At 35.8% G+C, this 17097-nt stretch overlaps 1 protein-coding gene across 18 annotated transcripts in view; it reads right to left on the reverse strand.

Annotated features, from left to right (window-relative positions):
- Positions 1–17097, reverse strand: part of LOC149748030 (uncharacterized) — a 218059-nt gene that overhangs the window by 97395 nt on the left and 103567 nt on the right. For 15 of the 18 annotated variants that reach the window (XM_089921028.1, XM_089921023.1, XM_089921019.1 and 12 more), the window contains exon 4: positions 13408–13540. The exons of the other annotated variants lie outside the window; for them this stretch is intronic. The gene's annotated coding sequence lies outside the window, so the exon portion shown is untranslated. The remainder of the gene's footprint in view (positions 1–13407; positions 13541–17097) is intronic. 18 annotated transcript variants of the gene reach the window in all.

The raw sequence follows: 17097 nt of genomic DNA on the forward strand, positions 1-17097 counted from the left end.
CTAAGGAGACAAAAGACCTGTATGCAGAAAATTATAAGACACTGATGAAAGAAATTAAAGATGATACAAATAGATGGAGAGATATACCATGTTCTTGGATTGGAAGAATCAACATTGTGAAAATGACTAAACTACCCAAAGCAATCTACAGATTCAATGCAATCCCTATCAAACTACCAGTGGCATTTTTCACAGAACTAGAACAAAAAGTTTCACAATTTGTGTGGAAACACAAAAGACCCCGAATAGCCAAAGCAATCTTGAGAAAGAAAAACGGAGCAGGAGGAATCAGGCTCCCTGACTTCAGACTATACTACAAAGCTACAGTAATCAAGACAGTATGGTACTGGCACAAAAACAGAAATACAGATCAATGAAACAGGATAGAAAGCCCAGAGATAAACCCACACACCTATGGTCACGCTATCTTTGATAAAGGAGGCAAGAATATACAGTGGAGAAAAGACAGCCTCTTCAGTAAGTGGTGCTGGGAAAACTGGACAGCTACATGTAAAAGTATGAAATTAGAACACTCCCCAACACCATACACAAAAATAAACTCAAAATGGATTAAAGACCTAAATGTAAGGCCAGAAACTATCAAACTCTTAGAGGAAAACATAGGCAGAACACTCTATGACAGAAATCACAGAAAGATCCTTTTTGACCCACTTCCTAGAGAAATGGAAATAAAAACAAAAATAAACAAATGGGACCTAATTAAACTTAAAAGCTTTTGCATAGCAAAGGAAACCATAAACAAGACGAAAAGACAACCCTCAGGATTGGAGAAAATATTTGCAAATGAAGCAACTGACAAAGGAGTAATCTCCAAAATATACAAGCAGCTCATGCAGCTCAATATCAAAAAAACAAACAACCCAATCCAAAAATGGGCAGAAGACCGAAACAGACATTTCTCCAAAGAAGATATACAGATTGCCAACAAACACATGAAATAATGCTCAACATCATTAATCATTAGAGAAATGCAAAACAAAAGTACAGTGAGATATCATCTCACAGTGGTCAGAATGGCCATCATCAAAAAATCTACAAACAATAAATGCTGGAGAGGGTGTGGAGAAAAGGGAACCCTCTTGCACTGTTGGTGGGAATGTAAATTGATACAGCCACTATGGAGAACAGTATGGAGATTCCTTAAAAAACTAAAAATAGAACTACCATACGACCCAGCAATCTCACTACTGGGCATATACCCTGAGAAAACCATAATTCGAAAAGAGTCATGTACCAAAATGTTCATTGCAGCTCTATTTACAATAGCCAGGACACGGCAGCAACCTAAGTGTCCATCAACAGATGAATGGATAAAGAAGATGTGGCACATATATACAATGGAATATTACCCAGCTATAAAAAGAAACGAAATTGAGTTACTTGTAGTGAGGTGGATGCACCTAGAGTCTGTCATACAGAGTGAAGTAAGTCAGAAAGAGGAAAACAAATACCGTATGCTAACACATATATATGGAATCTAAAAAAAAGAATAAAGGTCCTGAAGAACCTAGGGGCAAGATGGGAATAAAGACACAGACCTACTAGAGAATGGACTTGAGGATATGGGGAGGGAGAAGGGTAAGCTGTGACAAAGTGAGAGAGTGGCATGGACATATATACACTACGAAACGTAAAATAGATAGCTAGTGGGAAGCAGCCGCATAGCATAGGGAGATCAGCTCTGTGCTTTGTGACCACCTAGAGGGGTGGGATAGGGAGGGTGGGAGGGAGGGAGATGTAAGAGGGAAGAGATATGGGAACATATGTATAACTGATTCACTTTGTTATAAAGCAGAAACTAGCACACCACTGTAAAGCAATTATACTCCAATAAAGATGTAAAAAAAAAACATCTGTTGGGAAATGGGTTCATTTTACCAACTAAACATGGGAACTGTCAAATAAATATCAGCTTGATGTACAGGTCAGTTTTTAAACATTTAGATCTCTGATTCACTTAGAGTTTATTCTTTTGTGTGGAATGATTAATTGATCACATTTTATCTTTAAAAGAATTTTCAATAATGTGGAAAAATGCACCTAATAACTCAAAAAACTTAAAAAAGGAAAGATACAAAATTATATGTTTAATATGACCCTTATAAATATACACAGAAAACGTATTAGAAAGGAAATGCACCAAAATGTAATATATGTTTACATCTGGTTAATAGCATTATGGGAAACAATTATTTTTAATATGCTTTTTATATTTCCTATAATGAATATTTATAACCAGAAAGAAAAGCAGTATGTGTCTTTAATTTAAAAAAATAAAACTTGGGTCTGCTTTTTTTTTTTGGTAGTCTGAAAAAGAGACTTAGAAAATATTAATATATACTTAGTTGAAGTGAAAAAGAATAGGATCAATATATACTTCTTCCTTTTCCTCTTTGCACATCTCTCTCTGCCTCTCCTCATGCTTTTTCTCTCCCATTTTCTCAGTCCCCATGTCTTACATAGTAGTAAAATATACGCAGAAAATGAACAAGCCTTCTACAGAATATTATTTTATTGCTTCCAAAGCTACTTGGGGTTAATTCTTTCATAAAATACCATGTTATGATAAGAACTCAAAGAGACCACAATGCTAATGGATAATGGAAAGCCTTCTGGCATACAAAATATCCCTTCCCCCTTAGCTAACAGTCTTGAAACCAGCAACATGGTAACCTATTACAAGGCTTTCTCTGTGTTATACTAGAGGGTGTAAAATTCCAGGTCCCTTCAATATGCAGCTTGTCCCCAGGATTTTTCAGTGATGTGCAGCTGAAAAATCAATGTCAGATGGCTCAGTAGGAGACAGGTCTAATGGTTCTATGTTGCTCTCAATCTCCCCAAGAGGACAGCTCTGCAGTGGGGGTACTCAGGATTGTCACATCCGGCGGTTAATAATAACATTTGTTGAGTGTTCACAGTGTGCTGAAGTCTGTTTTACATTCATGTCTCCTGAAATCATCACAGTCTGTAAGGTAGGCACTATTATTATGTCATATATATATATATATATATATATATATATATATATATATCTCATACATGTCACGGGTGTGGATAAATATATTTCCTTATATCGACAGCCTGGGGATGACAGAACTAGAATTTGAAACCATGCGTGTTAGACTCTAAAGTCAGTACTTTAAAGGCTATTTTAATGCCACTGGGTGAGGTGTCAGTACCAAGAAACAATAGTTTAACAACTCTCAATGTATCAGTGAAACCTATGACACATCCAGATGGGACAAGGCCTCCTCTGAAAACATTTTCTAGCAGGCTTTCTCAATGCAGCTTCCACAAGAAAATTAAACTCTACCAAAAAATAATTTGAAAATTATATTCTCATTTCTTCCAAGGATGGTGGCACAGAACAACTAATAACATTCTAGATGCAAGGGAGGGAAGTTATTCATTACATACAATGGATACCTTAGGGCATTAGGGCTTATTTCTCAACCTCTCTCTCCCCCTTTTTGTCACTCTGTTTTCCTCTGTCTTTTCCTTTCTCTCCCGAGAAAGTTGTATGGGTAACAAGCCTGCACTGCAATTATCACCTGAATCCTCCACAGTTCTGTTAGCAGTGCCTCAGGAGTTTATATTGATGATAAAAGGATAAATGCTATATTACATATTGCTACTCCGCTACCAATCTAAGCAACCATTCATAACACAACAGACTACAAATGCTTCTGGTATTTGCTCTAATCCTTCCTTGTTAAGGGATAGGTAAATCCTGAGCTGGGAGGATCAAAGTGGGAGTCCCTACCCTCTCTTGTCTAGATGTTCTTCTTTATTTATTTTATTCTTCTTTGCTTGGTGGCTCTCTTTGGAACTTCCCATTCCCTACTGCAGTATGGTTTACACACTATTACTTATGTTATTGTAATTGCTTAGAATTCAAATTTTAAGGACAAAATCTTTATCAATGCTATTTTATACCTCTAAGCACTGCTACTTCTAATTTGTTTTTCATGAAACGAAGGCACTTGGAGTACTTTGTTTCACTAATGTATGTTCTTTATATACCCAATAACCAGAACTTCCTTTTCTCTTTCTCTCTCTTTTTCTCACTGTCCCTCAACCTTGCCATTTTTTTCCAAAAGAGATTAACATTCAGGTTAAGTACTAGTTGAAAAATTCTTTCCCTTTGATACTGATGTCCCCATAACTTAATGTATCTTGTGGCTTTTGGGTAGATGCAACAATTTGGTTGCTTCATGCTGGCTTTCATTTAAGCAAAACCAGCATTGTTAGCTATCAATGATTGTTTGATGTTCCAGAAAATATCCTCATGCTAGATAGTTCAGTGCCAAAGAACATCTTTTTTCCAAACAAAAATGAAATGTTTCAGTTATGTTGGCCTTTTTGTGGAAAAGAAAAACAGCATGACATTCTTGAAGTGTTTTCAGGGAAGTTTGTGGGATGTCTTGTAGACTGCAATTTGGATTGAGTGGTCTAAATATCAGCAACATTGGTGACAACATGAGAAATGTCACGAGGCATCCTAAGTTCTCTTATTTTTCACTCTTGGATACCTGATATAGTAGAATGATGCCAGAATTTCTGAACTCTTTCTTTGATTCATCCTCTCTTAAACCTCCAGTTACAGGGAGATGGTGATTAAGAATATGAGCTTTAGAGTCAGAGGATTCAAGCATGGCTCCACCATTCCTAGGTAATAATACTACCATCTGAGAAGGTGGGAAAATAGAGGAAACAAGGGAGCACTTAGCACAGTACCTGCACAAAGACATGATAATAATCATTCTAATTGTAATCAAAATTGACATTTATTGAGTGCTCAATAAGTGCCAGACATTACACTAATAACTTCTATGAGCTGGCTCATTTACTCCCCACAACCACCCCTACTATTATAATTATTTTCATTTTATAGGTGAGAAAATTATTGTGAAGAGAGGTTAAGTCACTTGTCCAAGGTCACACAGCCTGTGCAACGGAGCCTAGATTCAAACTCAGGCAATCTGACTACACTGTACTACAGTGTTCTGTTAAATAAATAATAACTATTAGCAAAATATTAGCTACCAGTAATATTAGCTACTGCTAATATTTTGCAAGCAGCTTAAAGTATTGGATGTTCAAGCAGAAATTCCTCACTCAAAGAACTAAGCTCAGAAACCTTTTAATGGTGCTAAATTCTGAGACTAAGCAGATAAAGGAGCATCATCCATAATCACTTGCCACCATCCTTGGGAATTTAAAGTTTGACCAAAAAAAATTTCCACCAAGAATAGCAATGAGTTTATTTTCTGTGAGATTAGGATGTGTGAACAGCTTAAATCCCCATTTAAAGACTCTAATCCTCTACCTCTTCTTCAATTTCTTCCTTCTTAGGATGGCATCTGGTTGCAAGGGAACTTTACACATTCTAATGGCATTGGGTACACAGACCTATGTTCTATATGTGGCCCTTTGTGTTTTAAAAAGTACCCAGGATTTCTGATAATCAGGTATGGTAAGTCACGCAGACATGGAAATGACTGTCATCAAGGAAGAAGTTTATACTCACAGATTCCTAGAAATAGGAGGCATGGCACACTGCAGGGCCACACAGGTCAGGAGTCAGAGGGAGTGAGGGAAAAATTTGGGCAAGCGCCTTCATTGTATATTTTTTGGGGAAAGAATGGGCAAGGCAGGCTAAACAGGGTAGACAGACCTAGGATTGACTAGTTTGGTAGGCTCTGGGGCTTAGGAACTGCCCCTGGCTATCTGATGCCTGGCTCTGGGACGATTAAGGCAGGGGTACAGTGGCTCCCAGTAAAGGAAGTAGTTGAGGATATGGGTTCTGGATTGGTTGATTTGCATCTGAAGATTGTGCTCTCAGGCAAGTGTTTACTATCTCTAGGAATTAGCTAACCCTGGAAGGGACAGTCTCTCTGCAGTGGGTGAGGCCCCAAGAGGTCAAAACATCATAAAATACAAAAAATTAAAAATATGATGAATACATTCTAGTCGAAGTATCTCATCCCTCTGTCTAATTGTCCTTGGTCTTCACTACTTCTACTCCTGAAGTATCTGTAACTCATGGCACCTTGGCCTTATACAAGCAAGCAGGTTGCTTCAGGAGAGCTCAGCTTTCTCTCTGACTGACTTGACCCAATGCACTCAATTGCAGTAGAGTCAAAATGGCAGTATGGTGTGTTTAGGCAGAGAGAGAGAGACTGGGCTAGCACTACCAAATTTTTATCAGCTTCTGTTTGATATGCAAGAAATCCAGAAGTTTACTAGTACACTGCATGAGGGTAAGAAGGAGGATGTCCCCTGGGGTAAAGAAATATGTGACTTTTTTGCATATCTAAGATGCAGTGTATAAACTGTCGACTCCAATATACAGAGAATATTTGGTAATAATAGTATGGAGAATAATAACAAAATAGATAAATTTCTAGGTAGACTGACCAAAACAAAAAGTGACAAAAAAGCAATATTAGGAATTGCAAATGCAATAGTTTTTAAATAATTAAGTATTATAAGTAATTTTATGCCAATAAATTTGAAAATTTCACTGAAATAGGTAATTTTCTAGGAAAAAAATACCAAATTATTTTTCAAACATGTCAGAAATGTTCCTACTTGAAGTAACTTCTGCTTCCTCTGCTTAGAATATTCTTCATCCAGCTAGCTGCAATAGCTAGATCCTCTCACTTCCTACAGCCCTATCCTCAAATTTACATTTTTGTGAAGACTTCCCTGGACATTCAATTTAAAGTCCAACACTTCTCACAGATTTCACATCCTTTCTCTCTCCTTGTTCTCTTCTTTAATGGCAATCACTATCTAACATACTACGTGTTTTACCTATTAATCTTGCTTTTGACTGCTTCCTTAAGTGTAATCTATAAGGGCAAAGATATTTTAAAAATTTATTTTGTTCACTGTTGTACTTCTATTGCCTAACATCCTGGAACACATGAAGTACTCAATGACTATGTTAAATGATATAATTAATTAATTAAAAAGTCCCAAAATTACCATAATGAGTGTATATATGTGTGTGTGTGTATACGTGGGTATATATATATATATATACACATATATATGCTATATATATATACACACACACACACACATATATGCCATATATATATATATATATATATATATATATATATATATATATATATATATATATGGATCCTGACCAAATGGATTCAGACTAGGAAGGCAAGGACGATTTAACATTAGAAAATCCTATGAATTTAAATCACTACATTTACTGCTTTAAGAGATCAATAGAGAAATGCCATATATTCCTCTCAATAAAGCAGAAAAATACAAACTAAAAAACGTGCAAGAAGACAAATTCTCCTAACTAATCAAGAGAATCTACCAAACACTAACAACAAACATTAGTCTAAATGGTAAAACTTTAGAAGCGTTTCCAGTAACATAAGGAGACAAGGATGCCTGCAAAATTAAACTGGAGCTCCTACTCAAAGGAATAGGAAAAAAGAGGTATCAGGATTGGAAAGGAAGATGCAAAATTTTAATTTGTAGACCATATAAACACCTTCCTAAAATATTCAAAAGAACCTTCAGATAAGTAAAATTAAGAGAATTCAGATTATCTGACTTGAGACTGATAGACAAAAAACAATAACATACTTAAATACTAGCAATAACAAATAGGAAATACAATTAAAATTTTTTAATTGGGTAAGACATTTATGTAGAATATTATAAAACTATGTTAAAGAACATAAAATTAATATAGTACAAAAATATAATTGGGATACATACACCAGATGATGCTGACCTTTGGAAAGAGAAGAGAATGGGCCAAAGAAAACATAGCGATTTTAATGTTTTATTTAAAAAAGAAAAAAATCTGAAGGGAATAAAAGTTAATATTTGTTCATTTTGGAGGTGAATATTTATCATAGATGTTTATTACATTTTCTATATATTGAGACTTCTTCCCAAATATAAATAAATGCAGCGAGGGATCTCATTGATCAGAAAGGAGGATCTCAGGGAAAAACATTAAGAAAGATGTCTTCATTGATTACTGAATCAATTACCATACAGTGCACATGGCCATTTATAATATTTTTAGAAATACTACAATATCCTTAAATACCCTATCCTGGGCATTTTAGGTATGATCCACTTCCTGGGCTTCAAAAGTATTTGAGACCAGATGACATAAACTGCTGCAATGATTTCTGGGCTTTATTACAGTAGTTTTAAAAAGTCTATTTGCGAGTGGGCTTTTGGCAGAATCTGCACCCTCGTCTTTGAAAGTACAAGTAGAGTATGAGTATTAAATAGCTGAGAAGGGGGGCTTCCCTGGTGGCGCAGTGGCTGAGAGTCCACCTGCCGATGCAGGGGACACGGGTTCGTGCCCCGGTCTGGGAAGATCCCACATCCCGCGGAGCAGATAGGCCTGTGAGCCTGCGCGTCTGGAGCCTGTGCTCCGCAACAGGAGAGGCCACAACAGTGAGAGGCCCGCGTACCGCAAAAAAAAAAAAAAAAAAAAAAAAAAAAGCTGAGAAGGACATGTAGGAAGATCTTCCAAAGCTTGCTTTTTCTACCTTTTGCTGACCTGTTTGGCAAGAGATCTGTGCCCAAACATTAAATAAAGCCTTTTATTGGAAGTGATTCAAAATTCTATGGCACAGTGAGGCAGTCTCACATGTTTTTAGAATCTTGAGTTATTTTTCCATTTTGAACTATGGGAAATTCTAGTGTGTGGAGGGAGACTGTCTGAGGCTGGTTTTATTTACCTAATTGTTCCAGAATTTATGCACTGTTCAAAATATGCTTTATAAGTTAATTTATATGTTAATAAGAACCACCCAAAGGGCAAAATTGATATATAAATTATTAAATCAGTCTGTCTGCATATTCTCTCTCTTTTAGACAATTACTTTTTCCAAATAATACCAGCCAATCAGACAATATAATTACTTTGTGCTCTGCTAATAGAGGTTTGGTAGAGAGCTAACAGTCAAAGAAATCCTTTATCTGTAGCTACAAGGAAGATCGCTCCTTGGAATGTCTTACAGACATACATTCCATTTAAATAATGAGAAAATTACTACGTGTCTTCATCAGAGCAGTATAAATGTTTTGACCTAAAATGTGAACATTTTGGCTTATTTTTTATTCACTGATCTGCTTTGTAACAACTCTCAGCATGAAACTGCTTCTGTGCATGTAGAAGTCAGGAACTCAGATGTGACCACAAAGAAAAAAACATTCAAAACAAGCATCAAAGTGGGGAGGAGAATAAACTCAAAGTGTTTGTTACTCCCTAACCCTTTACTAAAGGGTTAGCTCTGAAACAGAGGCACCATTTGGCAAAACTGAGACAGAAAAACTTATCTGAATTCTGTGCCCTTCTACTTCTTTTCTGTGCCTTTCTCCTCTCTCCTATTCCCTTGCAAGCCAGATTTCCATAGCATCCAGCACTGCCCTTCGTAGTTTTCTATATAGACTTGGGCAATGCCCAGGGCTTCAAAATTATACTTCCTACGTCCTCCACATCAAAATCCTATTTCTCCAGTGCTGAGCTCTAAGGTGATAGCTCTGAAATAAAGCAATCCCCCACTAAATTGCTAATGATTAGGTATGACTCCATATAAGCATGCGTATGGAGGGTAATTCTATTAAGAGCAGTCTAGAGTTCCTCTGCTTGCTCCATGGGCCTGCTCACACACCCCATCTCTCCTGGTAAGCAGATCAATTCAGGGACCTGAGAGGCTGCAGGGTTATGAAGCAACTTCAGAACTAAACTCAGAGCAAAGACCCAGCTCTATCAAACCTAGTGTGATGGTTACCCTGCTAATACACCTGGATATCCCATATATCCCCCCAATACTGGGAATTGGGTACACATTGCTGTGAGAGTAACAAAGGATCCAGCTAAGCTATGCATATCTAAAGCCATCAATCCCACTGGTAGAAAAAAAATGATACTTTCCACTTTCAAAGTGGAAACTATGAATGTACCATTATCTACCTCTCAAATTCAAAAATTTTCTTCCTAGAACAAAACAAAAAGTACTCAAGAACAAGCCATGTTGACTTTGTCTTCCTGAGTATTTTAGAAGATGTGGCAGTAAAAAGATCACAGATAAATCATAATATTGGAAAAATACTTTGTGTGACTCAGAGCTCTGATAGCACTCTGAATGTCATAATAATTCTATAAAGTCTATCAGACCTTCAGAGGGGATTATCCTGGGATTTTGGGGAGGGAAACACAGTATAGTTACTGAGCGTCCCAAGAAGTCGCTCTTTTGCAAATAACATTAGACAAACCATTCTAATATTTTGTAAGCAGATAACAGTCAGAAAGAGTGTGGAAAATATTTTTTAAAGTGGATACTGGAAGATGAGATGGTTCTTGTTAAAATTTAAAACATAGTGAGGAGGCATCTCCCTAGAGTTCAGAATAGAGCCTGGGTAACTAAAATCTATTTTTTAAAACTTCAGTTAAAGAATTTAGAGTCTATCTTTGAGAACTAAATCCAAAGTAAATCCAGCAGGAGGATTATATGTTAAATATACAGATGTTTGGGATGAGATTTTTTTTTTTTGTCCTTAGAAGTAATTATGCACATGAAAGAGGATTGACCTGTAAAAGGACATAGATTTAACTTTACTATTGAAACACTGTGTGGAGTATTTTAGTTTCTTTCTGTAGTGTGTGTGTGTGTGTGTGTGTGTGTGTGTGTAAGAAATAAAAACTAATGTACTGTGAAGTAAATGGGAATTTTAAAGAGCTTAAGTGACTTTCTTTTCCTCTGTTAGAAAGTCATAGTCACTCAATTCCCACTACAAACTTTTATTCTGAGAAGTGAGTAAATAAACATCTAACAGAAATTACCATTAGGGAACAATATTCTGTGTTTTCTACTGCTACTTTTGAGAAAAGAGAATGTAGACGGCAAACATAAGAGATTTAGATGAGAGTTTCAAGTTATCTCAGGGGAATTTTCAAATGAGTAAAGTATTGATACATATTTCTATCCCCACAAATTTCTTACCTAAATAGCTATTTTTAACTTGTGAGGAAAACTAAGACTACTAGAAGGGGCCAAGATGGAGGAGTAGAAACACCCTGAACTTACCTCCTCTGACAGATGAAATTTCTAACTACTTACAGGGCAACTATCTATGAGAATGACCTGAAGACTAGTAGAAAAGATTGCCCACAACTAAAGATATGAAGAAGGAACCACAAGTAGGTTGACAGGAAGGGTAGAGAAGAAGCACAGTCAGGACCCACATCCTTGGGTTAGTGATCCACAAATGGGAGGAATATCACAACTGTAGAGGTCCTCCCCAGAGAGTGAGGTGTCTGAAATCCACACTGGGCTCCCCAGAGGGCCTGACCTGGAAAATAAACCCCTAGGACACTTGGCTTTGAAAACCAGCAGGGTTTATATCCAGGAGAGGTTGAAGGCTATAGGAAACACAAACTCTGCTCCTAAAGGGCATGCACAAAATCTCACATGTTCTAAGTCCCAGCACAGAGGCAGTAGTTTGAAAGAAGCCTGGATCAGACCCACATACTGATTTTTGAGAGCCCCCTAAAGAGGCAGGGGCTAACTGGGACCTCCTTGGGAAGACAGACACTGGCAGCAGCTATTGTTAGAAGCTTGTTCTACCATGATGACATAGTGCGGGCAAGCAACATTTTTAAATCCTCCTTATAGCCTCCTAGCACTGGGGCATGGTCCCGTGCACCAGCAGATAAAGGCAAACATACAGTAAAGGTAATAGATGAACCACTTATAAAGCTAGTAAGAAGGTTAAAATACAAAAGTAGTAAATCATCTATATCCACAATAAGTAGTTAAGGGATACACAAAACAAAAAGATGTGAAATATGACATCAAAAATATTAAACATTGCTGGGACTATGAATGTGGTTAAATGCATTTGAACTTAAGAGATCATCACCTTTAAATACATACATATATATGTATATATACATATATGTATATATATATACACATACATACATATATATGTGTATATATATATATATATATATATATATATGCAGAAAAAGCTTTGGACAAAATTCAACATCCATTTATGTTAAAGTATGTCAAAGTAGGTACAGAGAGAACATACCTCAAAAGTACAGAGAGAACATACCTCAACATAATAAAGGCCATACATGGCAAACCCATGCCAACATCATAATCAATGGTGAAAAGATGAAAGCATTTCCTCTAAGATCAGGAACAATACAAGGATGCCCACTTTTGCCACTTTTATTCACACAGTGTTGGAAATCCTAACCACAACAATCAGACAAGAAAAAGAAATAAAAGGAATCCAAGATGGAAAGAATGAAGTAGAACTACCACTGTTTGCAGAGGACATGATACTATACATAGAAAATCCTAAAGATGCTACCCCCAAATTATTATAACTAATAAATGAATTCAGTAAAGTTGCATGTTATACCATTAATATACAGAAATCTGTTGCATTTCTATACACTAGCAATGAACTATCAGAAAGAGAAATTAAGGAAACAATACCAATTACAGTTGCCTCAAAAGGAATAAAATACCTAGCAATAAATCTAACGAAGGAGGTAGATGGCCAGTACTTGAAAAACTGTAAGACACCAATGAAAGGAATTGAAGATGACGCAAACAGATGCAAAGATACAGCATGTTCATGGACTGGAAGAATTAATATGTTAAAAATGACCATCTACTAAAAACAATGTACAGATTTAATGCAATCCCTATCTAAATACCAATAGCATTTTTCACAGAAATAGAACAAATAATTTTAAAATTTGTATGGAAACACAAAAGACCCTGAATAACAAAAAACAATCTTGAGAAAAAAGAACAAAGCTGGAGGTATCATGCTCCCTGATTTCAAACTATGCTACAAAGCTACAGTAATCAAAACAGTATGGTACTTGCACAACAACAGACAGTGTTGTGATCAGTGGAGCAGAACAGAGAGTCCAGAAATGAATGATCTTATGGGATCAATTAATCTGTGACAAAGAAGGCAAGAATATACAATGCGGAAAAGACAGCCTCTTTAATAAACTGGAAAACTGGACAGCTACATGCAAAAGGTTCAAACTGGACTACTTTCCCGTATCATATGCAAAAATAAACTCAAAATGGGTTAAATATTTAAATGTAAGACTGGAAACCATAAACCTCCTAGAAGATAACACAGGCATTACGTTCTTTGACATTTGTCTTAGCAATATTATTTTTGGATATGTCTTCTCAGGCAAAGGAAACAAAAGCAAAAATAAACAAATGGGACTACATCAAACTAAAAAGCTTTTATGCAGCATAGGAAACTATCAAGAAAATGAAAAGGCCACCTAATTACTGGGAAAATATAGTTGTCATTGGGACTCACCATCTCTCTGTCTTTCCAACTCATAGCTCTACTTTTTCTCTTTGTTGGTTTTTCTTTCAGGTAGATTCTCCCCTTATGATACCAAGATGGCTACCAGCAGCTCCAAACTGACATCTCTACCAGTATGAAAACCCTAAAGAAAAAAACAATTCTATTTTCAATTGTCCATATAAAATCCCAGGATTGAGTCTCATTAAACCATCATGGAACCATGATATTCATCATTATACCCAACACAGAATTAGCACAGTGACCAGGTGTATGATATACACTGAGTGGCTTTTGCATGTAACTAAAAAGTCAAGTGCTAGTCTTTATTATGTGGTAGCACACAGCTAGTTAATTGTCTGTTGATTCTTGGGATTCAGACAGTACACTTAATAAGAATGCAACATTCAGAGCCTTGGAAGGACAAACCTGGATGTTATAATGTGTTGACTATTCTTTGAGGCCTCAGGTAGGTTTCTCCAAGAAGTTGACAACTTTCAGTTGAACTAGAAATGGGAAAAGAAGCATATACATCTTTGTTCAAAAGGCTTTTTCTGCCTAATATCCAAGATGGATGACAGTCTAGTAATCTGGAGATGTATAAGACTGGAAAATATAAATTCCTGTTCTATACTAAGATTAGTGCCAGGAAAAGCATGGAGGAAAAAACTAACTGGGAAATAATTGTGGAGAAAATTTGATTCCCCAGGACACTTCTAAAGGTTTATTTTTCTGCTGAAGTAAAGTATGATTGAGAAGTTGCAAAATATTGTACATATGACTATGTCTCCCCAAGGATGTCCACATCCTAGTCCCCAGAACCTTTGAATATGTTACTTTACATGGCAATAGGGACTCTGCAGATGTGATTAAATTAAGGATCTTGAAATGAGAGCACTATCCTGGATTAGCCAGGTAGATCCAATGTAATCACAAGAGTCCTTAGAAGAAGGAGACAGGGGATCAGAGTGAGAGAAGGAGGTGTTACAATAGAAACAGAAGTTGGAGTCATGCAGGATCAGGAGGATAGAAATGTGGATGTAGTCTCTAGAAACTGGAAAAGGCAAGAAAACAAATTCTCTCCTAGAACATCCAGAAGGAATGCAGCCCTACCAACCCATTTTAAACTTCTTAACTACTGAACTGTAAGATAATAAATGTGTACTGTTATAGGGCACCAAGTTTATGATAATTTGTTATAGCAGCAATAGGAAACTACATGACAGAGGCAAATAATGCAAGCAGAAAAGAAATGTAAACAGAAACCCAGGAAAAACAAAATAAAATAAAAATACATGAAACACATGGTCTAAGAAAAAAATTAAAATGAAGCTACTGGTTAATAAAAGTGTAACAAAGAGTATACAGTTGACCTTAAAACTAGTAACATTTTCCTTCAAAAAGGCAGGAAGTTTTACTTTGACTCTATAAAGAAAAAAATATAATCTTGGCATAGTAAATTGGGCTGGCATTGGATAAATTTTACTATCATAATAATATAAAGACCCTCTAGTGCTTTTCAACTTTAAGAGTTAACTTATGGCAAAATATAGAAGGCTTAGTTGTGTTTGTAAGACAAAATGCAAATTTCAACATCCCTGACAGCAAAAATTTAAAGTTTAGTTGACAGGAGGTAGGATATGGAAAGAGGATGAAAAGTAAAAAATAAAATAGATGCATTCATACTATGAACTTAAAAAAATGGGAGTTAAAAGAGATTGCTGAAAGCTAATGGAACAAGAAATAGAGGGTTATGAATATACACTAGAGCTATAAAGATGTACAGTAGAAGAACTAAAAATAATACAAATATCAAACATACGGAGGGGAAAGGAGAAAAGACAGGAATAATGTTAAGTGAGCTAAACTCTCATTTTTCTTATCAAGTTATGACTAGTTTTTAACTATCAGTCTCAGGCAGTATCTATTTATCAACAAATACTCTTTGGTTAAGTAATTAATATCCAGAATAGTTCAAGTCAGAAATTGTTAGAAAAGACTAACTGTGATAATAGGACAAAAGGGGCAATCAGAAGGCGAGAAGTTTCACTGATGAATTCTATCATGCATTTAAGGAAGGAAAAGTGGTAATCCCACACAATATAGAAAGTAAACAACAAGGGAACACTTCACAACTTTTTTTATGAGGCCACACTATCCTGATACCAAAATCAGATAGGCATTACAAGAAGAAAAAAGTTAAAAATTTAAAATAAAATATTATGAATTCAAATCTAGCAACATATAAAAAAGTTAATACATCTAGACAATGAGATCTGTCCTAGAAATGCAAAGTTGGTTAATATTCAAAAATTAATCAATGTAATTCACCAAATTAAAGTAGCAAAAGCAAATGATCATCATAATAGATGCTGAATAAACATCTGACAAAATTCAGGAACTGTCATGATAAAAAAAAAATCATTGGTGATATACATGGAAAATCTAAAGCTAACATCATACTTAATGGTGAAAGATTGAACACTTTTCCCTTGTAATTGAGAATAAGGAAGGATGTTCACTCATACAACCAACCTGTATTCAATATAGCCAGTGTAAAATAAGTCAAGAAAAAGAAATAAGGAGCATACACATTGGAAATATAAAACACTTTTTTCCCTCATAAACATGATTGTTTACACAGAAAATCCAAAATAATCTACAAAAATAGCTATTAAAATAAATGTGAGTATAGCAAGGCCGCAGGATACTATGTCAATATACAAATATTATATATATATATATATAAAATTATATATATATATTTCTAGAAGAAAACAGAAGAAAGTATTCATGGACTTGGGGTACATAAATGTTTCATAGAAAGTAGAAAAAATAAAATTAATCATCAAAGAAAAAATTGATAAATTGGACTAAGTCAATATTAAAATCTTACTCTTCAAAAAGATTCTCTTAAAAAAGGGCTTCCCTGGTGGCACAGTGGTTGAGAGTCCGCCTGCCGATGCAGTTGACATGGGTTCGTGCCCCGGTCCGGGAAGATCCCAGATCCCGCAGAGCGGATAGGCCCATGAGCCATGGCTGCTGAGCCTGTGCGTCCAGAGCGCTCTGCAACGGGAGAGGCCACAAGAGTGAGAGGCCCGCGTACCGCAAAAAAAAAAAATCAAAAGAGCGAGCCAAAGATTGGGTAGAAAATATTCACTATACATACATCAGACAAAAGACTTGTATCCAAAACATATAAAGCATTCTTAGAGCAAAAAATAATAAGAAAAAAAAATTTTAATGGGCAAAAGATTTAAATAAGTACCTCACAAAATAAAATATATTAATAACCAATAGGCACATGAAAAAAAGTTCAACATCATTAGTCATCATAGGTATGTAAAATGAAACCACAATAAGATGCCACTTCACACCTACTAGAATGGCTTAAATTAGAAAGACTGATAATACAAAGTGTTGGTGAAAATACAGAGCAATTGGAGCACTCGTATATTGCTTGTGGGAATTTTAAATGGCGCAACCACTTTGGAAAACAATTTGGCAGTTCCCTATAATGTTAAACACATACAACCTAGTAACCCTACTTCTAGATATTTACCAAAGAGAAATGAAAAGAGATCCACACAAAGCCTTTACATGAGTATTCACAGCAGCTTCGTTAACAAAAGCCCACAACTAGAAACAATCCAAATGTCCATCAACAGGTGACTAGATAAACGAACTGCTCTAAATCCATGC

This window comes from Delphinapterus leucas, chromosome 11, assembly GCF_059928025.1.
Source record: "Delphinapterus leucas isolate spDelLeu-1000000601 "Yukka" chromosome 11, BTC_Dleu_Yukka2, whole genome shotgun sequence".
NCBI classification, from domain to species: Eukaryota; Metazoa; Chordata; class Mammalia; order Artiodactyla; family Monodontidae; genus Delphinapterus; species Delphinapterus leucas.